The 24,711-nt window shown below is 41.2% G+C and overlaps 1 long non-coding RNA gene across 3 annotated transcripts in view; it reads left to right on the top strand.

Moving 5' to 3' along the window:
• LOC109549634 (uncharacterized) overlaps positions 1–24,711 on the top strand; it is a 259,103-nt gene that overhangs the window by 161,288 nt on the left and 73,104 nt on the right. For all 3 annotated transcript variants that reach the window (XR_012330408.1, XR_012330407.1, XR_012330409.1), the window contains one exon: positions 23,621–23,657. This is a non-coding gene — a long non-coding RNA (uncharacterized lncRNA). The remainder of the gene's footprint in view (positions 1–23,620; positions 23,658–24,711) is intronic.

The following is a 24,711-nucleotide window of genomic DNA, read 5'->3' as shown; positions in this document are numbered from 1 at the left end:
GCTAACACATATATATGGAATCTAAAAAAAAAAAAAATGGTACTGATGAATCTAGGGGCAGGACTGGAATAAAGACACAGAGGTACAGAATGGACTTGAGGACACGGGGAGCGGGAAGGGTAAACTGAGACAGTGAGAGAGTAGCATTGACATATATACACTACCACATGTAAAACAGATAGCTAGTGGGAAGCAGCCGCATAGCACAGGGAGATCTGCCTAGAGGGGTGGGATAAGGAGGGTGGGAGGGAGGGAGACGCAAGAGGGAGGAGATGTGGCTGATATAGCTGATTCACTTTGTTATACAGCAGAAACTAACACAACACTGTAAAGCAGTTATACTCCAATAAAGGTGTTAAATAAAAAAAAAAATTAAAAATTAAAAAAAATTTAAGTGCATTCTTATAAAAGATCACATTTTTAGGTGTATTAATAATGGTAGCTTAGAGTGATCTGATGAGCATAATTTCTGAACCAATAGCAAAAAGGAAACAGAAAATTGTATTAATTGATGTTGAAGACAATTCTTCTAAACTCAGCCCCAAGGCTTGGATGTTCTTTTAAGAAGATTGCTTATTGCTTGAAATTCTCATATCATCACCCAGTTAACTCTCCTAAGACACATCATTAGTCATTTATTTTCTGGATGCGTGACACCTTCAATTTCCTTTTTGCCCCCAGTTATATATTTTGAAATGTTATGATTATTAGCTTATAAATTTTCACTTTTCAATATGCATGTTTAGTTTTATTGAACCATAATTCTGAATTGCTTCTGTTCCGTGGTGGAATCTTCTTTATAGATACAGCTGGAATGTCTGGCATCAGAACTGCCTGATAAGATTGTCCATGTGGTTTGATTAAACCACATAAAATTTGTTTCTAGAGCTTCCCTTTTCCCTGGATCACAGTGTTTGATATTTTACCTGCAGTAATCAATTAATTTTTTTGGCACGAAACCTGTATTGGTCACTTTTAATGTGTTTTGAAGATGTAACATATCAAATCAGAACCACTGCATGTTAGCTTACTTTACAGCTTTACCTACAGTTAAAAACCAGTAAGGAGGGCTTCCCTGGTGGCGCAGTGGTTGAGAGTCCGCCTGCCAATGCGGGGGACACCGGTTCGTGCCCCGGTCCAGGAAGATCCCACATGCCGCAGAGCGGCTGGGCCCGTGGGCCATGGCCGCTGAGCCTGCGCGTCCGGAGCCTGTGCTCCGCAATGGGAGAGGCCACAACAGTGAGAGGCCCACGTACCGCAAATTAAAAAAAAAAAAAAAAAAACACAGGAAGGAACTGTGCCACAAAGCACCGACTTAGAGCCTTGGTGACTCTTACTCAGCTCACTGGTCACCAATGGTGAAATCTCTGTGCCAGCTCTTGGTCAGCAAAGCTGGTCAGATCTAGAGATGTAATTGGCACAGACTGAGCAAATCAGTCTAGAGCATTGTCTTTATTCCTGAAGCTACATTTGGTGAAACATATTGTTCTCAGTGTTCAGATAAATTGTGGACCAAGAGGCTAAATGACTTGTTTTGAATCTAGGAAGCCCAGGTTGTTACACAGGCACTTGTTCTTTAAAAGCACGTGAATGTGATCTGTAACATATTTATTTCACTTGTTATGTCTACACATTTTTGAGTCTGTTTCCAACACTGGACTCCAAGCTTCTCAGAGGATGCAGCAACATTCCTGGTTCTCTTTTTTTTTTTGCGGTACGCGGGCCTCTCACTGTTGTGGCCTCTCCCGTTGCGGAGCACGGGCTCTGGACGCACAGGCTCAGCGGCCATGGCTCACGGGCCTAGCCGCTCTGCGGCATGTGGGATCTTCCCGGACCGGGGCACGAACCCGTGTCCCCTGCATCGGCAGGCGGACTCTCAACCACTGCACCACCAGGGAAGCCCCTCCTGGCTCTCTTGATAACCCTGCCTGGCTCGTGGCAGGTGCCCAAAATATGATTACTGAATAGAGGATAGAGGTTTGAATTAATGCTGGTAGTAGGCTCTGGAGGACCTCTCAAGATGCTACCGTATATTAATGTATCAGTTTCCTACTACTGCTGTAAGAAGTTATCACAAACTTAGTGGCTTCAAACAAGTCAAATTCATTATCTTACAGTTCTGGTGGTCAGAAGTCTGAATTGGGTCTCAATGGGCTAAAATCAAGGTGTTGGCAGCGTCATACTCCTTCTGGAATCTATTTCCTTGCCCTTTCCAATTTCTGGAAGCCTCCTGCATCCATGCATGGCTTATGGTCCCTTCCCTCAACTTCAAAACAAGCTGCGTAGCATCTTCAAATTTCTTTCTGACACTTCTCCCCTCTTACGTTTGTAAAGACCCTTGTGACTACATTGAACCCACCAGGATAATTTCTCCATCTCAAGGTCAGCAGATTGGCAAACTTAATTCCCCTTGCCATGTAACCTAACATACTTACAGGTTCTAGGGATTAGGACACAGGCATCTTTGGTGGCGGGGTGGGGGGGGAGTGGGCTTTATTCTGCTGACCACATTGTCCAAACAGCATATTTTTAATATAAATTTATTTATTTACTTCTTTATTTTTGGCTGTGCTGGGTCTTCTTGCTGCGCACAGGCTTTCTCTACTTGTGGCGAGCAGGGGCTCCTCTTTGTTGCGGTGCGTGGGCTTCTCATTGAAGTGGCTTCTCTTGTTGTGGAGCACAGGCCCTAGGTGTGCAGCCTTCAGTAGTTGCGGCACATGGGCTCAGTAGTTGTGGTGCATGGGCTTAGTAGCTTCGCGGCATGTGGGATCTTCCCGGACCAGGGCTCGAACACATGTCCCCTGCATTGGCAGGCGGATTCTTAACCACTGCGCCATCAGGGAAATCCCTAGTTTTGCTTTTTATATTTAAGTCTTTTTGGGGGGGGGGGGGGAGTGACCACCAAGTTTATTGAAAACAAGGGACGCTTGGAGTTAGCTTTGCACCTTTATGACAAAGACCACACTAAGCTCATTGGCCTCTACGCTCCCCCCTCTGGAACAGAAGACTTGCTCTAGGAACACAGTTCTAAAGGGCAGGTCCAAGGTTCTTCCCAGTAGCAGCTGCGGCAAATCCAGTTAAACTCTTCCCAGAGAGCACTCCTAAAACGGGACCTCCAAGTGACACATTTTCCCCAAGGGGTCCAAGAGAAGAGACAAGCTGAAAGGTGAAGACTTTTCTTTCTGCTGATGCAGAAGCAAGAAAGTCAGCCTGTGTGAAATTCAATCCAGGGGCTGAGATATCCTCCATGTCTAAAACCATGTTGCAGTCTCTCCTCTCCAATCCGTGAAAAAATGAGAGAACAGGGATATTTTCTAAGAGATGCAATTTCTCCGGATGGAGCCAAGTGGTTTTTTTTTTAATAAATCTATTTATTTATTTACTTATTTTTGGCTGTGCTGGGTCTTCGTTGCTGTGCACGGGCTTTCTCTAGTTGCGGCGAGCAGGGGCTACTCTTCGTTGCGGTGCGCGGGCCTCTCGTTGCAGTGGCTTCTCTTGTTGCAGAGCACAGGCTCTAGGCGCATGGGCTTCAGTAGTTGCGGCACATGGGCTCAGTAGTTGTGGCTCGCGGGCTCTGGAGGGCAGGCTCAGTAGTTGTGGCGCACGGGCTTAGTTGCTCCGCGGCATGTGGGATCTTCCTGGACCAGGGCTCAAACCCATCTTCCTGGACCAGGGCTCAGACCAGGTGCCCCGCATTGGCAGGCGGATTCTTAACCCCTACACCACCAGGGAAGCCCGCCAAGTATTTTTAAATGGACCGGGAGACAGACATGGACTCAGAGAGCTTGGCTATTGAAAGGGTTTCTTTCCCAAATGGGATCTTTGCTGTCTGACAAAGCTTGAGCTCCAGCTGAAACTTTTTCCACAGCAGGAGCGCTTATAGGGTTTCTCGCCTGTGTGAACCCTCTGATGCCTATTAAAGTTGGATCTTTGAATAAAACTCTTCTCACAGATGGGGCACTTATAGGGCTTCTCTCCCATGTGGATTTTTTTGTGGTAGCGCAGTCCAGAGAAGTCGCTAGAGCCCTTCCCACAGTTATCACTTGCAGGGTTTCTCTACTGTGTGAATTCGCTGATGCTTCACGAAGTTTGAACTCCGCAGAAAGGCTTTTTTGCAGGTGGGGCACTGAAAGTACATCTCTCCAGTGTGAGTTCTTTGGTGAAAATCCAGCTGGGAATTCAGGGGCAGTGGCAAGTGGATTCTTAACCACTGTGCCACCAGGGAAGTCCCTAAATAGCATTTTTTAAAAAGAGATTTCAACCTGGAATGGATAGCTGATTTTTTTCCCATTTGACTATAAACTATGTAGAAGTGCCTGAAAGATACATAATTATTTTGAGAATGAGAGCCTAATTGTATAAGTGAACCCTATCCAGCTTTCTCTCAGGAAAATCATTTCCATCTGCTTTATAACTGTATGAATCATACGGATGGCTGGAAGGACTCAGGAATCTGATATAAATGAGAAAACCCCATTTGAAGCAAGTGTGAGCTTTGAAAATAAACCACCATTGTGTTTGGATAATAGCCCATTAACAAAGATTAATTTTACTTAAATCTCAGCACATTTTTATTTCCTAGAATGAACTTCAAACAATTAGAGTCTGTTGGGTAGATTTTTAAAACAAAATCTGAATATATTGTTCGGAGTAATAGTAAAAACAAAATTTAAAAAACTAACACCCATTTAGAAAAAAAATCATTAGAAACCCATTTAAACAAATAAGAAACAAATTGATGAACATAAATGTTTACCAACACAACTCAGGGCACTCAGTTTTAGCTTATAAACTAATGAATACTAAATTGAGACCATTTATAGCAGAAAGAACTTTGGTTTTCTTCTGTGAGAAATGGAAAGGGTGCTAATTAGGAATATGAAGTATTATGCCTTAATGGAGCGACTGAATTGCTCTAAATTTGTCCTGAATTTTGTTGGCTCCAGGGCTGAGGTGGTAATTTCATTGTCTATCTTGTGTCTAAGAATCAGCTACCACCTGCTTCAGAGTAAGTTTACCTATACTGGCACTTTTACTACCACTCTATTTTTTATTTATTTAATTAATGGATTCTGTCCTCATTAAAGCCTGTTATTATATTAAAATTATGTTTTGAGTCCAGAAAGTAATATACTACATTTAAAAAATTTAAGGCCATTTGATGCACTTTTTCAGAATATTATCTTTCTACATTCACATAAACAAAATTAAACAAAACTGCAAGTTAATAGGTAAAATCCCAGTGTAAATCTATTTTATCCTATTCTGAGTGGAAAAAAAAGAAAAAATCAGCCCATGACCTCTGGCTAAATCTGGGTTCTACAAATGTGCTCATAAAATAATTCTTAATCCTGACTTAATTTCTCCTGCCCAGCTATGGAAATGTGAAAGATCAGCAAAGGTTGTGAAGGAGGTAGAAGCCTTATACTCTGCATATCAAGTGTAGATTTCTTTATGCAGTAAAGGTTTATTTTTAAAAATAAGCACACTTGGGCTTCCCTGGTGGCGCAGTGGTTGAGAGTCTGCCTGCCGATGCAGGGGACACGGGTTCGTGCCTCAGTCCGGGAAGATCCCACATGCTGCGGAGCGGCTGGGCCCGTGGGCCATGGCCGCTGAGCCTGCGCGTCCGGAGCCTGGGCTCCGCAACGGGAGAGGCCACAACAGTGAGAGGTCCGCGTACCGCAAAAGAAAAAAAAAAAAAATTTGAAAAAGAAAAATCACACTTGAGTATTTGACCCAGTTAATATTACCTCTCCAAAACACCAACCAGCTTTCATAGCTTTCAACTTCCAGACTCTACGTGCTACCACGCCTGATGAAAAGGGATGTCTCCAGCCTACTTACTTTGGGGGAAAAATGAGCTGAAGAGATTTCCATATCGACTTTTGTTTTGAAATATGTTCCAAAAAGAATGTATTAAGTTTCTTGGGTTATTCTGATTTGAGTACTCTTAAAAGCAATTTTAGTAAAAGGTACTTAGGAATCCAGACTTATTTATGACTGAAAGAATGGTGATAATGAGAATAATTATTTTGATTTTAGTCAACATTTATTAAAATCTTCTAATAAGGGACTCCAGGGAAGCGGTATAACATAATGATTAAAAATAAGGGCTTTGATCTCAAGTGGATGTGGATTGTGGCCTTGAAAGGTATTTGTACATTTTCTTGGGAGGAAAATTGAAATGGGAAAACATGTTCCCCGTCTGATTCCAGGGGCCAACGTCCAAGTCCTCAGGAAAGTGGTTGGCCGGGACCTCCTTTCCTCTTGCCTTGAGTTTGTGGAGGAACTTCCATTAGTGAGACGCTCCTTGCCCCACACCCTGTTCCCCTTCAGGTGTGTGATTTACTTGACCTTGAGAGGTGAACTAGGCCATGGTCGAGTCAGACCCTTCCACTCTCCTTTTGTTTGGGGATCTGCTCCCCAAGCTGAATGAGCCTGTGGCTGAGAGGCAAGACCTGTCACTGAGTGGGTGAATCTGTCTGATTCAGCCCGGCTTTTGTAAATGTCAAGCTGACATTTTCATCTCCACATATCTGGCTCCCGGTCACTCTCTCAATGAGATCTGAGCTCCTAGGAGAAGGGACCCGCTACACTAGAGGCTCTGGGAGACCCCAGATCCCAGCTTTGCTGCACACAGCACAGGATGATGGGGGAGGGGCATCTATCCTTCCCATTTCACAAATGTCCTCCCCAAATGTGTACAACACCCCTCTTTTCAGTCTCTTTTAGCCAAAAGTTCTCCTATAGATTGACTCCCAGAAGGCCTGCTTTTCTGTTCGTTAGAGTGTCTCAGAAAACAGGAATTGCCATTTTATTGCAACCTTTCTAGATGCCAAGTGGGGAGCGTCTCACAACTCCATGAAATGCAGTGGCATGTCAGAGCCAGTCTGAGTTCTTCCTTTCTAGGTGCTAGGTGGGGAGCGTCTCACAACTCCATGAAATGCAGTGGCATGTCAGAGCCAGTCTGAGTTCTTCCAAGTCCTCACTGCACCAGGTCCAGCCAGTCCTGCCAGTTTTCCTGAAGGTGCACAGGCCTGAGGGTGCCATCCGATGGAGCCGGCACCAGAGGCGACATCAAGGCACTGACCTCAGTCGCTGTAACAGCAGGGACATTAACAGTGGGCAAAGAGAGGGAAAACGTATGAAAGGACTGTTGTTAAACACGTATGAAACACTCCGGTTACCTCCAGAAATACTTGGAGAAATATTAGGAGGAGCGTTTGCGTGTTGTGCAGTTTAAGAGCTAGAGTCAGTGCAACTTAGATTATTCATGTGACCGCAATTTGATTCATGGGTTAGTGAGGAGGGAAGAAAGATGGATTGCAGTAAAAATTGTCATGCTGATGTTTTGGTGTCATAATTCTGCTTGTGAACTCAAGTTTGGAATGTTATTACGAGTTTTTGTGCTCAGATTTGAACATAGCTTTGATTTTCTTCCTATTTTTATAATTTACTTTAAATTGTAGCATTAGAGCATCAAGGACCATGCCTCTTGCCTGTAACGGAGTCTTGTAGAAGGAATTGTCTGGATCCTGGACTAGACTGCCATGCTTTTTGTACAGGATGCCTGGCTTCCCAGTTAACACAGCATAAGTGTCATCATATCCACCATCAGACCTCTCATCAGACGCCTCCTCCCCAAACAACCACCATCAGAAGGAGGGGAGGGGAGGGGCATTATAAGCTAAGATCCAAGAGACTTACAATTTGGAGGAGGGAGGTGGGCATATAGACCAGCATGCCCAGTAAAGCGCTGGAGGTGTGTATGGGGTACAAAGGGGTGCTCAGGTAGGGTGAAGATGTGTCTCAGAAAAAAGAATGAGTCTGTGATCCAGGCATAATTGATAACGGTACCTCTGTTCACTTTCAAAACTGTATGTATTTGGATGATAAATTGTATGGTCACCGCAGTCTAAGAAAGAGCGATCTCTTCTTCCTGAAACTTGAAAAACATATCAACAGCATCTTAGGGGTGAAGCTTGCATCATTAGTGTAAGAGTGGTTATTTGTGAGTTTGTTACCTGTGGTCTGAGCCTGTAACTTACATACTGTTTACCTTCAGTGCCAACCATTGGGGTGTGTGTGTGTGTGTGTGTGTGTGTGTGTGTGTGTGAGAGAGAGAGAGAGAGAGGGAGAGAGAAAATTGAATGAATATGCAAATTGAATGAATATGCAAATTGAATGAGTGCCATCATTCAAATTGAACGAATGCTATTAACTAAATTATTAAAATAACAAAAATTATTAAATAACTAAAGTAATTTTTAAAACTTTCTGAAATAGCAATTGGTTTGTCAGGAGGTTTCAGGTAAACTAAAGAGAAAATAAAGTGATTTAACAAATAACCTGAACAGATAATTGGTCTTAGAAAAATCTGTACTCCCGTCTTCATCCACCGCAGGGTAATGACAAGAGGATTCATTAGATGAAAATCTCCAAGAAGTTTCTGGGAAAAAGATGTGCTATAAATATAGAGTCATGGTACTCTGTCTCCCATGCAGAGGGAACTGGAGAAGGAAAGTACAAGACTTTCTAGCAAATTGTGGATGAAGCTGGAAGATAGGGCTTAGTGAGAGAAGGAAGCAACTGTGTTTCTAGCTTTATACGACTTGACAACTAATTAAAAAATCCACACAGTTTAGTTTTAAGCTAGTTGGTGCAGACTTTTCCTATGAAAGCCTTCAGGAAGTCCTCACAGATGAAAGACATTGATAACACAGATGCCATCATTTTTCCTGAAGCACGGAATCAGCTACTATGAGACTTTCACTTTCTTTCAGAGGACCAGCTTTGGGTGTAATGTGCTTGTTGAGCACTAATTTTGTGTGTCTTTTAGCAGCCCCTGAAGACCACCTTAAAATGTTCTTCAGCATGTTTTCTTGTACTCGGAATTCCTTCATCAGAGAAGATTTTCACTATGTACAGGAACAGGTGATGGACTGAAAATACAAATAGCTAGCAGAAGAGCTAACATTCTAATTCAAACCATTTCAGATGATTGCAGTGTCATCACATCCAACCTTTAAAGTGAATAGGTTTTGGTTAGTTTAAAGCAGAAGAATACAAAGGTACTGAAAAATCTACAGAAGGGATGGTTGAGGAAAGGAAGTGTCGTTTTTTTTGTTTGTTTTTTTTTGCGGTACGTGGGCCTCTCACTGTTGTGGCCTCTCCCGTGGCGGAGCACAGGCTCCGGACGCGCAGGCTCAGCGGCCATGGCCCACGGGCCCAGCCGCTCCGCGGCAGGTGGGATCTTCCCAGACTGGGGCACGAACCCGTGTCCCCTGCATCAGCAGGTGGACTCTCAACCATTGCGCCACCAGGGAAGCCCAGCATTTTTTAAATAGAGTATGTTTTAATCAAAGCATGTACATAGTGTTTTAGACATAATGCCATTGCACCCTTAATAGACCACAGTATAGTGTAAACATAACTTTTCTATGCGCTGGGAAACCAAAACATTCGTGCGGCTTGCTTTATTGTAATATTTGCTTTATTGTGGTGGTCTGGAACAGAACACACAATATCTCTGAGGTGTAACTTATATAGTATTTACATTGTATTTACTACTAGTTACATAACTTTCACATTGTTTTAGTTAAATACGTAATATAGAGATGATTTAAAGTGTAAGGGAGGATAGACATACGTTATATGCAAATACTATGCCATCTTATATAAGGGACTTGAGCAGTTTCAGATCTGCCGGGTTTTGGAACCAATTCCCTGTGCATACCAAGGAGACTGTGTGACTAAAGTATTAATGGGATGCTAAAATATTGCATCTTGAACTTTAATGGGGCTGAGGGGTATGTGTGCCTTGCATGAGCAGTTTATACAATGTTTCTTTATTTGCTCTAAGGTGCCTAAATTCCACTCATCTTATACTACAACCAACTCACATGAAAGATATTTATTCTCTCTTATTTTCAAGTGCACAATTCTTTTTGAAAAAAAGAAATATATGATCACAAATTCAATATGAGAGTGCAGTAGCACAGATTTGGAAAAAATGGGAAATTAAAAAAAATTAAAATCTAATTTTTGGAGATGATTTCTAGCTTTATTAAGATGCTTATTTTATTTTTTAGAAATAAAATATGACTAATAAAATGCAAATGTATCTTTCTCTAAGGAAGCAATTGAAAAATTTACAAGTTTATTTCTGCAGTTAATTTCTTACCCCAAATTATTGTTACACACTTGGCTATAGAGGCTTTGCATTTTGATTGAGGATTTAGTATTCTTTAGAGAATAGCTAACACACTTCACTGCGCCAGTAACCTTCTCATGACATTCTCCCACACAAAATATTGTAGATGAGAAAGTTTCAACTGAATGAAGCCTATGTGTAACTCACTCGGAATCGAAAATGAGAAGATTAACGTGTTCCTTATACATGAAACAGGGGAAAGGTAAAACCAGAAACTTTTGTGATCAGCATAAGGTCCCTTTTATTACTTTCAACTCCTGCTGCTATATATAGAACAGGAATAATTTTCTCCTGTATGGTTTTTAGAACAATGCACTGTAAACAGAAGGAGAGCATTGTTTTTTCTCAGCTTGCACCGGTATGCTTGGATAAAGGGGGTGGGGATGACCTAGTTTTTGTATAGGAAAGTGTTTGGAAGTCAACACAGGGAGTATACTCGATACAGAGACATTCTACTCTTATTTGGTAGCACAGATGGAAGTGCCCACGGCTGGGGAAGAGACTAGCTGCCCACCAAACTCATCTCTTCTCTGGAAAATAAGAACCTGCACTAGCCAATATGGTTGCCGCTACCCACGTATGTCTATTTAATTTTAAATTCCTTATAATGAAATAACATTAAAAATTCAACTCTTCAGTTGTACTAGCCAGATTTCAAGGGCTCCATGGCCACATGTGGTAAATGCCCAGAGTTGTGTACAGTGTGGAAACAATATTTGCACTGTTACAGAAACTACTGGGCAAAACTGAGCTAGAGTCCATTACTCAGTCTCCTTTCCAGTGCTGGAGCTCTTGTCAAGGAAATGCGAGAATAATGTCTGCCTGGCCTTAAAACCTCCCAGTCACAATTATCCACTCTTTTCCCCCTTCAGTGGCAAATTTGGAAGTCTTATGTTGCAAATGGGAGAGACACAAATTATTAAGAGCCTTAGTGAGTGGCTAAGGCCAATAAGACATCGCAAGTGAACTTGACTCAGCTTTCAGCAAACATCTGACGAAGGGAGTGGACTTTCCACCTGTTATCTCAGGTTGCTCCCAGGTAGGTGTCATTAAGTGGATAGAGAGAAACATGGGCTGGGACACAAAGAAAAAAAAATCAGGAGTATTACATCTAAAAAGAAATTTTGGCATGTTTCTATGCAACAGTAGGTTAAAAAGTCTAGCAAATTTTTAAAAACTATATTGCCAAGAAAGGAGAAGTCTGGAATAAAAATTGAGTTTAAAAACACCCAGAAATTCTAAACTTGCACTAGCAGAAAGCTCTGTGTTCTCTGTTTGGTCACGCTCTCAAATCCCAAGTTCAGCTTGGCCATGGTAGATAAAGGACCCTTTCAGAACATAAGAATGAGAGTTTAATCAAGAAATTTCCAGCACTGCTGTGACAGGGCCAGCACACAACTCCTGGCTGGCAGGAGTCCTTTGCTATGGACCTTCTCTGCTATCTGTGTATCTCCCATTCTTTCCTTTTGCACACGGGAGAGTTTGTCCCTGGCATCCTAGCCTGAATGCAGTACTGAATTTTGAACATGGTGGTGAGCAGCGGACAGTGGAGGCAGCTAACAGTCCATTGAAGTCCTAGGTCACCAGACAACATAGAGTCACTTCCAGAGCTGATTAAAAGGATTAACTACTACTTGGAGCTTTTGGACTTTAAGCTGGATTGAGTAACTGGATGGGATTTTGAATTGTTTCCCTTCAAAATCCTGGCTCCATTGAGTCTAAGGCCCTCATTTTATCAATGGGGAAATCAGGACACTTAGAGGACAAATGTGACGAGTCTAAAATCACGTGCTAGCGTCGGAAATAGAGCCCAGATTCCTGGACGTCTAGTCCAGTACCCTTGTCGCGATGCTATGTATCCACTCATTCTAACCTTACCACCAGAGAAGCCCCGTGTATATATGTGCTATTGGCACTAAAGAAACTAACTTACACATTGATGCAATATTTCCTAAAAGCATTCATTTAAAGTCATAAAATATTTCCACATTGAGATAAAATAATTATACATTGATATCTTAAGCATATGTAGACAATTACAATGAATGAACACAGAAATGATTTAAGGAACTCACAATATCTGCATTCTGAACTCTCATGATAAATTCCTCAAACAGTACTGTTCCAAGAAATACTTTCTATCACTTAACTAATCATCTAAATGTTTGTGTTCTATATTTTTTTCTCTTCTTTGTCAACTTTGTACACAATTAAAATCTACAATTGGAGATACTGTTGGTAAGTTCATCATACTCTACTGCTATTCTGTTCTGAGATACAGAAGATAAGAAATTACTATCAGTTCACATTTTAGATGAAGATTCTTAGAGTTGGAAGTCATTTAGAAATCGTTTAGCCCACTCCATTCTCTTCACAGATAAAGAAATCGGACAGTAGCCAATTGTGCCTGCTGTGTAACAAGGGATCAATAAATATTTGCTGAAAAGAATGAGTAAAGCTTCTTTTCACTGCAAACCATGTAACCTGTTAATAAAAATGTTGCAGGAACCTGACTCCCAAATTGATATTCTTCCCACTATATCATGAACATCCATTTCATATATTTGATCCACTAACAGTTTATATTAAACGTATTTTTACTTGGAAAAGTTAGTCCATTACTGCTGCTGGCCATATCTCACTTCAAATAACCTCTCTCACGTTTTCTGCTGGCCTCTAAGATGTGTACTTTCAGTTCTGAGTATTCTTTCATTGGAGTCCTCTCTGTTTTGTTGTATTTAGGGGCAAGTATAATTGGGACTTCACAAAGTAAAAAAATCAGAATTGGATGTGTTACTCTCTTAGCCAAGTTTTGCGTATTATTCTCTATTCTTGTCAATATTTCATCTCTACATTACCCACCATGGATGAAATCTTGGAATCCAGCCTAGAAGAGTCAAGCCCCATGGACCCCAAGAACTTACCCTTGAGAACTGGGTTCTCATTTGTTTTCTGGTAGATGGATTCTTCTTGGTATGCAGCTCCCAGTTTATATTAGTATTTGCTGTCATGGGGGGCCTCACAGAGTTCCGAATCCCAACCTCTCTACTACTAAGATCCCTTTTATGATTTCTCTTCTCCTTTAGGTTCCTTATTTTTAAAGAGTTTTATCTAAAAGCAATCCATTTGCTTTAGTAATCTTTAAATTGCTTTTCCATCTTTTACTACCAAACACATCTATATTGCTATTCAGAACTTGTCATCAGCACAAGACATCAAGTGTCACTGCACCGAGGTGATAAAATTCCTGCCAATAGGAAAAAAAGGAAACCAGCCAAGTAATAACACCTAAAGTTTCCACAAACCCCTCACAGTGTTATCTTGAGTGAATGCAGGTTTTCCTTTAGGCTATTTAAAAAGTTGAAAGTGGCTCACAGACTACTTCTTGGAAAAAAAAAACGAAAACCCACAAAACTTCAGAATCAGGAAACCTTACGCTGAGATTTCCAAATTTAATCTAATCCTCTTGTTTCACATGTAAGCAAACTGAAACCCAGTTTGCTCCCAGTAAAGGAGGGTCAGCGCACAGTTTTATTTTGATTCTGAATTCATGTCCTTTCCATTATTGTAACTTTCCTATCTTCAAGAAGGTATTGAATAAGGCACCACCATACTCATATATTTGCCATTAAATCCCTGAAACTCAGTATCAATGTATGGAAGTTCTGCAAACCCTGGAACACTAGATAGCAGAGCAGCTGTGGGTTAAGAGAATACCATCAGGACAGAACTTTTGGTTAGGCAATCTCAAAGCACCAGATGACTGACACTCAAGAAATAGCCTTAAAAAGTATGACTGGGCTTCCCTGGTGGTGCAGTGGTTGAGAGTCCGCCTGCCGATGCAGGGGACGCGGGTTCGTGACCCGGTCCGGGAAGATCCCACATGCCACGGAGCCATGGCCGCTGAGCCTGCGCGTCCGGAGCCTGTGCTCCACAACAGGAGAGGCCACAGCAGTGAGAGGCCCGCATACCGCAAAAAAAAAAAAAAAAAAAAAAAGAGGGCAAAGGACTGCCCAGCAATGCAGCGCTGTCCCTTGCCTCACCTCCGAAAAAGTACGACTAAGTCTAACTATGTAGGTTAGATTGATTTGAAAATTCCCTGAATCTGACCCACCTCCACACAATACAGGGTAATTCTGAAACTGGGGCTATCACCATTTCCCCTAGTACAGCTTTGCTTTGCGCTTTTATCCATTTGTTTTAATAAATACTTTCAAAGATGTCTGTTACCACCCTGAGTATCTTATAAATGTTAACGCGTTTAATCTTCCTGACAGACCCACGAGGCAGGTGCACTTATTATTACTTTCCAGATGGGGAAACTGTGTCCTAGAGTAGGCAGGAGTGTTGCTGGAAACCACACAGCTAGTTAGTAGTTGCAGTTAGTTAATGAACCAAGGCGGTTTGGCCAGAGTCCGTACTCTTTACCAATGCACCGTAGTGCTGGTTTCTTGCTGACTGTAAATACCCTGTGGTTAAGGGGGTGAGGAGAAAAGGGAGACCTCAGAACTGGCTTTAGCTTTGAGTTCAAGCCTTGGGGATTTTAAAAGTCGTGACCTGGGCAGTTGCATGTGTGCTTTCCGCTACTTATTTCTCGCAGTCAATGCCATGAAATTGTTGTCAGAAGGCAATTTTGGGATCCTCTACAGGGATCTCAAACCATTGGGGGCTTATCAATATGGTACGTTTGATGATTACTGTGTTATTTTATTGTTTTAAGGGATTTTGATGGGTTTAGGGGGGCTGCTCACATATTAGCCGTCGACAAGGAGCACCTCTTCCCCTCGCCTGACACCAGTAAGATGTAATTGCTATTTATTCATCTTAATTCTTGATTATCAATCTCTACTCATGGGGAAAAAATTGTGAAGTGTTGATCATTTTTCTGCTTCAACATTACACATTGTAAAGAACACAAGGCAATATTTTTCCTCCTTCAACAATAAATAGCAGAAAAGTAACATCAGCGTCCAAATCTCTCCACCACCAGAGTCTGCGATCATCAAACTACGGAAACACAGAATTCATCTTCTGTGAACTAGCAGGACTGCTGTGCTGTTGGTGAAATTATCCTTGATTAAAAAGAGGAGGGTTCACACAGGAATAACCTGCTGAGGATGGAAATGTTGACCTCACTTTGGATTTTATTATTCGCAGGGAATTTTTTATTTGCTTTTGCTTTCCCCAGGCAGCCTGCATGTTAAGAGAAGCAAAATATATTATTGATGCTTTGGTCGATACTAAAGAAATGTATTCCTCCAAGAGTGTTTCTCTAAGTTAGAGTTTGTAACATTCATCTTAGCGATCCCCAGGGGCTATAGATACATTTGCTTGGAGACTACTCCAGCTGCCTGATCTTTAATAAAACAACTGGTGGACAATTATTTCATTTATCCCCCCCCACTGCTCAGTGACTTTGAATCCTGTGGCTTACAGGCTCAAACTCACCAAATTGGAGGAGACTGTGGCCGTGCATAATGTGGTCACAGGAAGTATATTGTTTGTTCTGCAAAGCGCATTGGGGATGACAGCTTCCTTCCATTAGAATGTCTGTTTGGCCATAGAACTAGTCAGGGTAAAGGGGAAGCTCATACCTTGGGCCTGTGTTTCAAGGAGGAAGAAAAAGAAATAATCGAAAAACTATGTGGAAATCTTTTCTTCTTTCTCTACTCTATGTCCTTTAGGATCTGTTTGTAAATACCAATCACCTTCCAAAATATTATATGTGGGCTTCCCTGGTGGTGCAGTGTTTGAGAGTCCGCCTGCCAATGCAGGGGACACAGGTTCGTGCCCCGGTCTGGGAATATCCCACATGCCGGGGAGCGGCTGCGCCCATGAGCCATGGCCACTGAGCCTGTGCGTCCGGAGCCTGTGCTCTGCAACGGGAGAGGCCACAACAGTGGGAGGCCTGCGTACCACAAAAAAAACAAAACAAAACAAAAACCCACAAAATATTATATGTGATTTCTTGCAGCGGTCAGTTAATTTAAATGCCAAAATGCAATGCATTTTAAATTAAATAGCTGTTGAGGGACCTAAAAGGAAAATAGTCTCCATTTTTATCTGTTTAGGATCACCATAATGCCATCCCTAGTTCCGTCAATTTAGAGGATAAATTATATTTCTGTAAATTCTAAAAGGGCCCCAAAGAACCCAGTTGGTCATTATCATCTTTCAGCATCTACCAAGCAACATACATATATTTCCAGTGGGAAATACAGAATGAGCAAAGAGTATGAAATGAGTGGCTATTAACTGCCTGAGAAGGTTTTTCACTTCGGCAATGTGAAGGTTTTTGCATAATAAATGAATGATAATTATCATAATCAAGTTTCATTTCTTTGAGTAATAGGTTACCAACTTAATTAGTAAAATTTTACTCCAGCCTGCAATCTGTAGAAGATTGTGTACAAATTAGGCAAGTCTCTGAACATTTTCATCCGTTTTATCATATACACAATTGCTTAAAGTTGCTTTAATCTTAAGTTCTTTATTATCTTGGGAAATATTTAACTCCAGAAGCTGTTTCCCAGGACAGAAAATGCAAGTCCTCTCATTAAAAAGCAAAATAATTGTATTTTTCTTTGATAGTATAATTTTGTTTTGATGAATGGACACTTCAGTCATTATCTGGGCCAAGGTTAGTGTAAGAAAAGATAACACAGGAAATTATGCTTTCTGGAACTTTGCTCATACCAAGACTCACAGGCTGTTCCCCTGTTCTCGCTCTAAAATGTCTCTTTGGATTTTAATGGAAAATAGGAAATGAAGAGAAGAAAGGAAAGGTTGCCAGTTTCCATATGACAATAGTACGATATGAACTTATTTTTAATTCTCATGGTTTAAACAGGGGAATGAATTTATAATCCACTTTGCTGAACAGTGGGCTGAAAACTTTTAGTTTTTTTATGTGGTTGCAGATATCACTATATGGTCAAAAAACAGTGAGATGGTAATTAGGAGAATGGTTTCAAACTCTCTATGTATCAAAATCGCCAGAAGAGTGGTTTAGGTTGAGATATTTTTGGCTCATTTTAAGAGACCCGTCCCAAAGTGACTCCAGCAACAAAGAATACTCTGGGGATTGATGGTGTCCGAGGTGTGATGGGCCTTTAGCACCTGGAATGGTCAGATCTCTGCGTTTCTCCGGCCCTCTCTGCACATCTATTTACTCTCTGTCTTCATGTGCTTTCTCTACATCTCAGATCCCATGACACCCTCATCCCCAACTTGCAGACTTTCCCAATCTTTTCTGTGAGCACCTATGGGGTTCATGGAGAAAAAGCCTGCAGAAGGGTACTCCCCTCTGCAGCCCCTCCCCTGGGGGCCTCACCCTCTTGCCAGTGCCAGCCTCCACCAAGTCCATCCATCACCCAGCTGAACTTGCTTACTGGTGTCCCTTCATCCTACAGGTGCAGAAAAGCCAGCCAGAGTTTCATCTGAGTGAAGGAGAGAGAGAAAAAGGGAGGGAGGGAGGGAGGGAGGGAGAGAGGGAGAAAGAGAGAGAGAGAGAGAGAGAGAGAAACACTCTTAATTTCTTTTTCTTAGTCCCAGTTCTAACATTCCAGGAGAATGACCTGATTGGCTTTTTTTTTTTTTTTTTTTTTTTTTGCGGTACACGGGCCTCTCACTGTTGTGGCCTCTCCCATTGCGGAGCACAGGCTCCGGACGCGCAGGCTCAGCGGCCATGGCTCACGGGCCCAGCCACTCCGCGGCATGTGGGATCTTCCCAGACCGGGGCACGAACCCGCATCCCCTGAATCGGCAGGCAGACTCTCAACCACTGCGCCACCAGAGAAGCCCTGATAGGCTATTTTAAGTCAACTGTTCACCTCAAGACAAATGAACCTGGTGGAGGGAGAGATGACTACAGGTTATGAAAAGGTTTATCCCATAATAACTATGTGTGTGAGTGGAAGGGGATGCATGTGGGCACAGTTCATGGAACAGCAGTCAGGAGCTGGGCCGATGCAACAATAGGGACTAGGAGCTTCAAAAATAAGTCCCAGGACTTCCCTGGTGGCACAGAATCCACCTGCCAATGCAGGGGACATGGGTTTGAGCCCTGGTCCGGGAAGATCCCACATGCCGTGGAGCATCCAAGCCCGTGTGCCACAACTACTGAGACTGTGCTCTAGAGCCCACGAGCCACAGCTAATGAAGCCCGCATGCCTAGAGCCCATGCTCTGCAACAAGAGAAGCTACCACAATGAGAAGCCCTCGTACTGCAGAGAAGAATAGCCCCCGCTCACCACAACTAGAGAAAGCCCATGCACAGCAACGAAAACCCAACGCAGCCAATAAATAAATAAATAAACAAATGGTCTCATTTTAAAAAAAGAAAAGAAAAGTATTGGGAGACATGAAATCTGAAATTATTGGGAATTAAAGCTACGAGTTGGAAGAGGAAAAAGATCTGCCCAAAGGAGAATGGAAAAGATGCACAGGAAAAGCTGGAGAACCATGTTTCAGGGCAGGAAGAGAGGAGGTCCCTGATGGTTCAGCTGTACTTTTTTTCCCATTCTTTGAGGTTACCCACATCTTTACAATAAATGCTTATTTAACTTGAGTCTGTTAATATGAGTTTCGATTCTTTGCAAATGATGATCCCCAAGGCTGTCTCCCCCCCTCCCCCCACTACCTCCAACTTGATTTTTCCTAATTATCTTCCTGTTGGGAGGGTGAGTCTTCTTGAATTGCCCTGGCTGGAGATAATTGGAGATTAAGGTAAGACTGGAACCTGCGGGAAAACTTCGCTTTTCTGAATGGTTTAACCACTCGACCCAAGACACAGTCCTGAAAATCCATTGACATGTCACCTACCTTATTAGTTTAGGTTGCCATTAAATTCATAAGAAAAATGGCTGTTCTCCTAATGGGAGAATCTGTCAACAATGGGTACTAAGCCAGCAAGAAAGAATAAGCAAAACACATTCTTTCTGATGTTTCTATTATACCATAACACCAGGAAAGGTGCAACTATGGCATTCTTTGTAAATTGCTGTTTTCAAAGACTACTGCCAGTAACTGGGACTCATCAAAATTAGAACAGACTGATCCAGCTTGTGACTGAAAATTTCTCTTCAGTTTCTTTTGGCAAGTATGTATGTGTTTAATTTCAGTTAGAAGCTGGAACCCACAAAACTGTATGTTATGTAGGTTTGCCAACTAATTCCCATCTGTGAGTGTAGGGAGGTGAGCATCACTCTACTTAGGTGCTTCTTTGAAGAAGAAAAAGATACAGTTACATATGATGTTATTCCTTCTGTATGTTTGGAACTTTCCCCAGATTTTCTTAGTCAGCTCAGGCTGTTATAACATAATACCGTAGACGGGGGGACTTAAACACCAGAATTAATTTTCTCACAGTTCTGAAGGCTGGAAGTCTGAGGCCATCGGGTGGGTGGTCATGGCTGGCTTATGGTGAGAACTCTTCCAGGCTTGCAGATGGCCACCCTCTTGCTGTGTCTTCACATGCTAGAGGGAGAGGGAGAGGGAGAGACAGAGAGATGAGTGGAGTGGGGTACACAACAAGCTCTCTGGTGTCTTTTCTTATAAGGACACTAATCCCATCATGAGGGTCCCACCCTCATGGCCTCCTCTAAACCTAATTATCCCCAAAAACTCCCTTCTCTAAATACCATCACAGTCACTCAGTATGACAATCTCTAGGTCCACTGAGTGTAATAAGTCAGACAGAGAAAGATAAATGTCATAAGAGATTGCTTATATGTAGAATCTTTAAAAATGGTACAAATGAACTTATTTACAAAACAGAAATAGAGTCACAGATGTAGAAAAACTTACGGTTACCAACGGGAAAGGGAGGGCGGAGATAAATTGGGAGATTGGATTAACATATACACACTACTATATATAAAGTAGATAACTAATAATGACTTACTGTATAGCACAGGGAACTCTATTCAATAATTTGCAATGACTTATATGGGAAAAGAATCTAAAAAAGAGTGGATATATGTATATGTATATGTATAACTGATTCACTTTGCTGTACAGCAGAAACTAACAACATTGTAAATCAACTATACTCCAATAAAAATTAATTTAAAAAAATAAATAAATACCATCACGTTGAGGGCTAGGGCTTTAACATATGAATTTTAGGGGGACACAGTTCAGTCCACAGCAAGACCTAAGAGAAAAATAATTATGTCTGGAAATACCAAATCATGTTAGAAGAATCCAGGAACCTAGATTTATTTGCTATAAGTAGCCTGTTAGCATAGTTTTCCTTTAGATTGCGAATGTCGCTTCCATTCCCTTTTCTCTCTTCTCTTTCCAATCCTACCCTCCCCAAAGCTTGCCAATATTTCAATTGGGTTGTGATTATTTCTGGTTTTGCTTGGATTGCCTGGTGAGTTGGTGATTATGGCCTTTCATACTTTTCACTCTGCCGGAGATCTATGTTTACATTCTTTCTTTTGAGGAATAGTAGTGTCTTTCTTAAAAACGTATTGAATAAATCAGTGTTAAGGTCCTAATGAAATTGCATTCGTAATAAAAACTTCAAGGCTTTCATAAAAGTCTTCAACTGCGGTTCAAAAGTGCTCTGCAGACGCTGAAAAACGTTTCCAGTATTTCATTTAATTGTGTTTGTGGAGGTTTGATCCTGCAGTATCACTACCATTTTCTTATTGACTCAGTCACCTACAATAATAGCTTGAAAATTGCCTGTTTTTTCTTCCTTTCTTTATTTTCCTGGAGAATTACAACTTCCATTTTATGATCATTGGGATTTCTGTACCAGCCCTTTTCCAGGAAGTTTACAGTTTCTAAATTTGAATAATTTGGTAGTCATGAAAGTCATTAGGACAATCAGCTTCTCAAATCATTTCAGAAGTTTAAAACTTTGACATACAATAAAAGGGTTCAAGTTTCGAGACTGGTAGGACCTGCCAGCTTTACGATCATACATTGATCATACAGCCAGCAGATACTTACAGAGCCCCATCTGTGTGCTGGAAATGTTCTGGGTTCTAGGGCTGCTAGAAATGCATTCTAGTTGGGGAGACAGATAGTATACAAATCCCTATGTACTCATGTCTGTCTGGTAAAAGAGTGTCCCAAGTGTAAGGAGAAACAAGTACAGAGACCTTGAGGTTGGACCATGTTCAACATGTTTGAAAAATTGTAAGGAGGCCAGAGTAGCCAAGTCAGAGAGAGTAAGGGGAGCTGTGGGAAACAGGACGGCCAAGGGAATCAGGGACCTTGTAGGTCAAGGTAGGATTTGGGCTCTAGCCACACCAGTCTTCTTGTTACTCAAGCCTTGTTCCCACCCCTGGGTCCTTACTCTTGATCTTCCCCAGAAAACGATTCACCTGGACTTTCAGATGAGTCACTCCCTGATTTCTTCCAGGTGTTTGCTCAAATGCCACCTCTTTCCTGCTTCATTGTTATTATTATTGAGTATTCATTAATTGCATGCATTAATTGCTTATGTTCTGTCTTCTCCATCAGATGGAAGCTCCACCAGGGCAAGAATCTTCACTGATTTGTTTCATTCACAGCTTTTTCCTCAGTGTCTTGAAAATAGTAATTGCTCCCTGCCCCAAACCTAAATTTATTGAATAAATGTATCATTATATTAAAAAAAAACAAACAGAAATTCAACCTAATGCATAAATAGTCACAAGACAGGGAATTAAGGTAAAATATTTAGAAGAAAATGTTTTGAGTTTTGAGGTATGTAATAAGTATTAATCGATTGTGAAGGAAAGAGAGGGAATCACAAATTGGGAAAGAAGCATGAACAAACTCCTGTTGAAACCTAGAAAAATTATGTTTTGTAAGGATGAGCTGTTTGGGCTGGGGACCATGAGGGATTAATCAAAGATGAGCTGGAAAGACTAGAAAATCGGTGTTTGGAGGTCTTATATTCTCCAATAAGAAATCCAAATTCCGCCAGACTTGCAAACGCAATCCCTAAGTTGGTTTTTAACACTTCAGGCTTTCCTTAATAGCTGGGCACCCAGAACTGTTGAGGTCAGTTGTATTCTTCTGGCTAGTAATTTAGGGTATACATCAAGAAACGTTGTAGCTTAAAGAAAAAAAGACAGTATGATATATCATCAATGGGCAGGGAGTAAACTCTCTCTCTGAAGATTTTAAAGTAGAGGGTGAATAGCTATTTTCAGGAATCTTTGAACCGTTTGTCTGGAAGGGATCACATAGGAAGATTCTTTGGGGCTTCCTTTCAACCTTATAATTATATGTCACATACTTTCAATGTGAATGAATGTTGAAAAACTGTCTCTGACAATGACAATGGTCTTCTCCTCAGAGACCTCCTGGACAGAAAGTATGGAGCCTTCTTCAGAACTCCTTATTTAGTGCCTCTCCAGAAGTTCTTCCTTTATTTCCTCAGAAATCTCTCGTCTTTAGGTCAATTTTATCGTTTATACCTGGTAGTAGTAATTAAAAATCTTTCATTGCTTTTCTCATTGAAATCCTTTTTATTTTGAAGTCAACTACTATTTATTCCTTAGCCTTCTCTCTTCTAGGCTAGCCTATAAATTTCCTTTGTTTTCTCCTGTCATTTTTCTTGGTCAGACAAGACATCCTTTAGACCACATTTTCTCTTGAGGAATCACTGCACAAGCTGGACACAACATTAGATTTTTTAAATTGAAGATGTTTCCTTCATGTTTAGCTCCTTGAAGGTGCTTAATGCCTTCAATTCATTCTCGACTGAATAAGTGTTGACTTTATAAGTATCTGTCTTAAGGTAAAACACTATATGATTATGTACTGTGATTTACATTTTAATAAAATTTGACTTCCTTTTCCAATGACTTCAGTGCTGGCTCATGGTTAACTCATGGTAAAGTAGTCCACACAAAGCTTTCCTCATTGCTTTTGCACCCTGTAACCAGTAAGTCTTCTTCCTTCCTGAATTTAAAGCTTGCCAATTTCGGGAAGAAAATAAACTTACTCTGACATCATCACTCTAGTTAGTAAATTATGATTCAATGCACTAAAAGTAATAAAACCTATGTTGTAAGTTTAGTAGACTCAATTTACATTATAGCTTTCACTTACTCCTTCTATTCATACAAAGGGCTCTAAGGAGAAGCAAATATTTCTTGAATGAATAAACAGATAAAAGAAATATTGAACAATATTTGAAGTAGCTGCATGGAGAGAAATTATAAGTGGGGTGTGGGACCACATATCAATAAAAAGGCTTTCCTCCAGATTCCACATCCTTTTGGAAAAGAGAGTGGCCATCCTCTGTAGATTTCTCACTTCAGAAAAGTAGAAAGGAGGGGAAGAGGGAGGGAAAATGAATAATAGCTACCATTTTTTTTGTGCCTGTTTTTTTAACAAATCTCTGAATTCTCCTAATGCCTTCATTAGCTAAGTATGACTACTCTCATTTTACAGGTGAGAAGACAGAGGCTCCAGAAGCTATCAGCCCCAAGTAAGCAGTCCCCTGTATGAAACTTATGTCCTCTGACTGTGCCTTGCTTCTCCCATAAATTGAAACAACGCAGAGCTGTTAAAAAAGCAGAAGCACTTCGCTTTATAACTTGGACAGCAATTTAAACTATAGACGGATACTAGGTGGACACTATAAAGACTTAAAAGATGCATTGGACATGGTTAAGGAAGGAAGGGCATGAGTCAAAATAGAAATAGAGTTTTTTGTTTCTACACGCAGACGTTTCTCAGCTTCCCACAGAAATGGAAACCATCTATGGTACATGAAATCCAAGCAATACGTCATCATGGTACATAAATAATATGGATTTAGTTTAGAACTTTTGGATATTATAATTGAGTATAGGTTTCTTCTGGCATAACAGGAAGTGTCAATAACCCAAATAAGGTGTTGAAGGCAGATGATAAATAAGTAACTCAGAGAAAGCCTCCCAAACAATTGCACCCCCCAGAGTCTTTTCCCTAACTAAGTCCAGTGTGTACAGAACACGCACCAGTCTGACTGGGGAGAGTAACTTAAACTCTAAATTCCTATATTTTCATCTATATTTGTTAATCGTGCCCTCCTTGAGTTGGGGTAAAGGTGGAAAAATTTTAAATGACTTCCTGCTGAGTAGCCAGAAGTGTGGGGAAGTGAAAATAAACAAAAAAAGAATTCATTGGATAAATAGACAATGACCATGACGTCAGTGGAATTTGGGAAAGAAGCTCTGATGTGACTAATTTATTCATTTACCAAAAGCAGTGTGTTCTGATTTAAGAAAAATAGTACAAGACAAAAATCCTTTCTGTATATGATTACTGTCCTCCAAGAACTTAAAAGGAAAAATATTAAGCACCAGTTAAACCAGCCTGTAAATAAGTGCTAAAGAGAGGAAGGGATGGAAGTGCAAGACGGTGGATCAGACGTAGGTGAGCTCATGCGGAGACGGACTCTCTCCAGACTTGCCTCTGAGGAGAGACGCTTCAGCGGCTTCTTACTGATTTGCAGAGATCAGAGCTGCTTATTAGAGACTGGGGTTCAATCTAGCCTG

Source organism: Tursiops truncatus, chromosome 2 (assembly GCF_011762595.2).
Source record: "Tursiops truncatus isolate mTurTru1 chromosome 2, mTurTru1.mat.Y, whole genome shotgun sequence".
NCBI classification, from domain to species: domain Eukaryota; kingdom Metazoa; phylum Chordata; class Mammalia; order Artiodactyla; family Delphinidae; genus Tursiops; species Tursiops truncatus.
Note: the sequence above shows the minus strand (reverse complement) of the source record. Positions and strands in the feature narration are given on the sequence as shown.